General features: G+C 38.3%; 1 long non-coding RNA gene across 1 annotated transcript; it reads left to right on the top strand.

Moving 5' to 3' along the window:
- The first annotated feature begins 2,300 nt into the window (after nucleotides 1-2,300).
- On the top strand, nucleotides 2,301-4,889 carry LOC121782068. The gene is made up of 2 exons (XR_006046242.1): nucleotides 2,301-3,671; nucleotides 4,653-4,889. It is a non-coding gene; the product is annotated as an uncharacterized LOC121782068 (long non-coding RNA).
- The last annotated feature ends 205 nt before the right edge of the window (nucleotides 4,890-5,094 follow it).

Here is a 5,094-nt window from a genome sequence, read left to right as displayed (position 1 = left end):
ATATTTTATCTTGAGGTAGTTGATACATTTCGTCTGAGTATAGAACTAAGAAATTAGTGTATTAAAGGTTACAGTGAAAAAAGTAAAATATGAGAGAGAAATGTAAAAAATTTTGCCAAAAAAATAAAAATCAACTACTTTTAGAAACCCAAAAAAATTCGATTTAACTATCTTGAGACAGATGGATCCATCAACCATATGCTCCCTTCATCCACCAATTGTTGTCCATATTTGTCACTTTGAGAAACGCAAAAGTATATTTGTCATTTTAAAATTTTTGGTAAGTAGAATATGCTTTTCACTAACTCATTGCATTCACATTTTATTACTATAAAACTAATACAAAGTATATAAATATGAGATTCATATTTCATTCTTTTTCTAACTTTTTTTCTTCATATTTCTCAAAATTTGTATCGAGTCAACTGTAGACAATATTTGTTGGAAAAAAAAGAAGCAAATGTGATATGTCCGATCAATGTCATTTTTTTAATAATACTAGTAGCACTCCATGTTAGGTCAAATTATCCAACCATATATAGTACTATATCATAGTATGGAGTACAATTTATATGCCTTTACAAAATAATGATAATCCACCCTTTCCTGACACAAAAGGCATGCAGTACAGTGCAGGATGCAATGAAGTCATCAATAAATTAAATTATTGCATATTATGAAGTTCAAATATACTCCTAATTAAATCGTACAACTAATATTTAATTAATTAGCGCAGAATGCCATATTATGCATAGACAAGACATTTTAAGTGGATTTTCACTTATAGTTATGGTAAACCTCGTCATTAAAAAATTTTGCTTAAGCTAGTAACTTGTTCAATCCGTCGAGGGATTTGTGTCTCCTATTTCTTGATGAATAATAATTTGGATTTGGGGACTGATATAAATTGGCAGCAATTAACCATCAAGCCCAAATGATTTATAGCTATTTTTACCACTACAAAATCCAATCACAATAGAAGAACTTTCTTTATTAATTTCAAACCTTATAAATTCTGATAATCATAGTTCCTAACGAAAAATGATAAACTAAATAAAATACTATATTCAATGAAAAATAATTAAAAGTGGCGCTTTTTCATTTGTATATGGATTCTTTTTTCTGAATTCATTTCATCCAACCTAACTTAACATTATGCAGGTTTATATGTTTATTTACTTCGTTGCTGCCAATGCAACTTTACTCCATCCTTTTGATGAAAGTTACTATTTGGCACGAGTATTTCTATATGAGTACTATGCAATAATGTAAACGATTCATGATAAATGAGACCCTAGTTTTTCACATATTAGTAAAATTTGCAGCTTTTCTCCATTCTCTAACGCAATATTTTCATGTAACTTCTATTACAGCCATAAAGATAAGTCCCATCCGACAATTTTCACATGTATATCATACTAAAAGTTTGCTAAAATTTTAAAATGGAGCATTGGCTGGGCTCCCCATGATTTAATTGTTTTTCATCTTATGTGGGTTTTATTCAGTACTACTTTCTTCATCAAGTACTCCTTTAATTTGCATACATATTTTTACATCAAAACTAATCGTATTTTACATCATTGTGCTGTGCTGATGAGGCATCAGATTTTAAGTTGATTTATTATTTTTTTATTAACGTTATATTTTGACAATGTATGATATCACTTGAAGCAAAATTGTCAATAGTGATTTGACCAAATTTTCGGCTAGCTCAGGTGGTGAAATTGTGGTCCAATTTTCGGCCGAAATTATTTAACATTTTGGGCCACAACATTTGTTTTGCTTTTAAAACACCTAAATATATACATTTAACGGTTTCAGTTTATAAGTAATTAATTAAATAATAAATTAGGGGTATGTTGTGTACGGAGTATTAGGGGTATGTTGTTCCGTAAAGAGCACAATGGAGGTGCTCGCAAAGAGCACAATATAGCTAGATCACGACTTCGCCTTTTTAGCGAGCACGAAGGTGCTCACAAAAGAACCTTTACTTGCAAAAGTGCTCACAACTTTGCGACGAGCGTTATAGCGAGCACACTTGGTGCTCGAAGCGTGCTCGGAAATGACCTCCTTTTTTGTAGCGAGTACCGAGAGTTAGAAATAAAAGGAGCAACAAATTAAAGTCCTACTCTTTTTGAATCCTCACACTTCATCATGTCTAATAAGTAGTTTTAGATATGCTCACAAACAAATTGCAGATATCTCAACGAAATTTTAAAATCTGATAGGGACTTTGTAATACCCCGACTTTTTCTTATTTTTAGTTGAACTCATAACGATATCAAATTTTACAAGCCAAATTTTCTTTCATTAAATCCTTTTATATTTGGGCTTGCCTATTAAAGAAGGATAAAGTCCAAATCAAATTATAATATTTGGGCCCTATTTTCAGTTCTAAAAAGCAGCCCAAAGAGATATTTTTATTCACCACGATCCCACTTCTTTTCCGTTACAAACGTGATTCTGTTCCACTAAATGCACTTTTAAATCCCACAATGAATCCCAACAATGTTGCTATCATATAACCTACTCCATTCACTTTTCTTGATTTCATCAATGGCGGCCGATTCATCATCTTCCGATGCCAAAGTCCACATAATTTACACCGAACAGCAGGGATGGCGGACAACGGCTGCTCGGCTGAATGGCGGTGACAGCAGCAGCGGATGGCGGAGCAGCAGCGTCCGTGCTGCAGCGGGGATCTCAGCGGCTGTCTCGATCTGGAGCAGCGGCGGCTGACCCGGCAGCGACGACGCCGACAGATCTTGGACAGCAGCGGCGCTGACTCCGTGTTAGCGGCGGCGACCACGGCGATGAAAACGGCTTCGAAACGACAGCGGGGCAGGTCAAGGGCAGTCTGACGAAGCGATTCATGGAGATGCAGCGACGGCTGGAGTCCGCGAGGGCGGCGGCGTCTCGCACGCCAGTGAGCGGTGGAGGAAAAAGGCGAGGGCGGCGCCAGAGTTTCGCGATGATGATGACGGGGTGCGACTCGGGCAGCGCTGAAATTTCGTTGAGAAGAGAGGGAACGCAGCAGCGAGATCGATGGAGAGATGAAGGAGGGAAGCGAGTTCTTTTTCAAGTTTTGGATCGGAGATGTCGACGAATTTGAGAGAGAGCAGCAACGAAAAGTAGAGAGGCGGCGGTGGCTGGAGAGGAGAGAGATACGGGTGAGGAGAGAGTGAGAGGGTTTAGTTTCTCTGAATTTGGGAATTCTCAATTAGGAAGAAATGAGAGAGAAATAGGTGATGCTGCCAATTTGATAGTATTTGAGAGCGTGAAGAGAGAAGATGGGGATTGGACTCTGAATTGGAAATTTCGAATGGGAAGAAATTGAGGAGAGAGAAATGGGCGTGAGTTTTGGAGAAGAAAGCATTTGGGGAGTTTTAGCTCCTTTTATTTCTTCTTGGGCCTTTTTAAATAGGTGGGTTAGGGAGTATTAAATTGGGCTGCTTTTGATAAATGATAGACCAACATATTGATCTAAGTGTTGGGCTGAAGGAGAAGGATGCACAGACTGCTCTAATTAAATCCTGGGAATGCGAAACTAGCCGGACAAAGATGACGTTCTAAGTCACGAAAAATTTCAGAATTTCGTAAATATGGTGTGATTTCTGCATGATATTTGAGAACGGAACGGAAAGACAAAGTAGAGGATTTAAGCGAATGAGGTGGGCTTTCGAACTAAAGTTTTACTGTGGGCTTTCGAACTAAAGTGTTTTCAAGAGCTTTCGTTTTAATATATCGGTTTGAGCATCATGTTATGTGTGATTGATTTATTATATTTATTCCAATGATGAGGCGATATATGTGATCAAAGTGAAAGTGTTGTTGCACATGTTATGTGGTGCTATGTGTTGATTTATTGAGTGATATTATAAATTGCTTGGCTTTGTTGATGTGATGTGAATTGATGCTCGACCTTGACAGAAAAGTGAATTGTGTTTCAAATACGTTTTTGAGGAAAATAAAGTTTGCAAAGGGAATATCATGCCATGTTTTTGTTTTGAGAAATGTCTATCTGTTTGTTTAGCAAGGGAGTTGTCCCTACTAGACATATTGAAATCGAATTCGGGTCTGACTAGGGAGTGAGTCCCTACTCAGGCTAGTGTACACCAATGGGGATCGTGAGCCGTCTTTTGGGTCGGCCGATCTAGTGATCGAGTTTGCGGCCACATTCTCGTTCACATGATGTTGATGTTGATGAGATTGATGTTGATGTTGATGATTACTTAGTATGGAGTGAGTCCCTACTAGAAGTTATGAGTTTAATCGAATTCGGGTTTGTTTAGGGAGTGAGTCCCTACTCAGACTAGTGTACACGATGAGGACCGTGAGTCATCGAACGGGTTGGCCGGTTTTCGTGCTCGTGGAAAGTGGCCCCCTTACACGGCACCCTAAAGAACAGATATGACAGTTTCTTAAATAAATCAAGGAGAAATGGTTGTGTTTTGAAATGATGAGGAAAAAGGATTTGAGGATGAGTTGAAAGTTTGTGTTGGAGATATTTTTAGTGTCTCGGGCCTTTTCAAGTTAAAACCCCGAGGTCACTCAATGGTGGCATGATATAACTGTTTTTATAAAATTATTTTGGCATTTGTTCACTGAGTACATCAAGTACTCAGCCCTGCATATGTTTTCCCTATGTGCAGGTTGAGCGTTGGTGAAAACGGAGGATGTTGAGCATTTGGACAAAGACCGTATTCAATAAATGTTCCGGTTGCTATTGTGTCTTCACACATAGTAGTAACCAACTCTCAAATGCTTCCGCTACTCTAAGTTTAAAACTCTGATGTTGCTGTATTCTGTTGGACTATTTTCATACCAACTTTTGTGCTTCGTGATTTCAGACTATGTTTTGGTAATAAAGTTTTACCTTTTGATCTAAATGTCGTACCCCTTGATTGTTTCCCCTTTCTTCCCCGCTTCTTAATCCCCCCATTAGTCGCGATCCACCGTGCTTTCTATCCTTAGGAAGTGCGGTCGTGACAGACTTGGACTCTGATACAAGTCCATCAGCGTGCGGCCATCCGTAGCTCTATGCCAGCCCTTGCAGCGGCAGCCCAACCCATCAAGGAAGCAAAACCTAGAGCC

This window comes from Salvia splendens, chromosome 20 (genome assembly GCF_004379255.2).
Source record: "Salvia splendens isolate huo1 chromosome 20, SspV2, whole genome shotgun sequence".
Lineage (NCBI taxonomy): Eukaryota > Viridiplantae > Streptophyta > Magnoliopsida > Lamiales > Lamiaceae > Salvia > Salvia splendens.
Note: the sequence above shows the minus strand (reverse complement) of the source record. Positions and strands in the feature narration are given on the sequence as shown.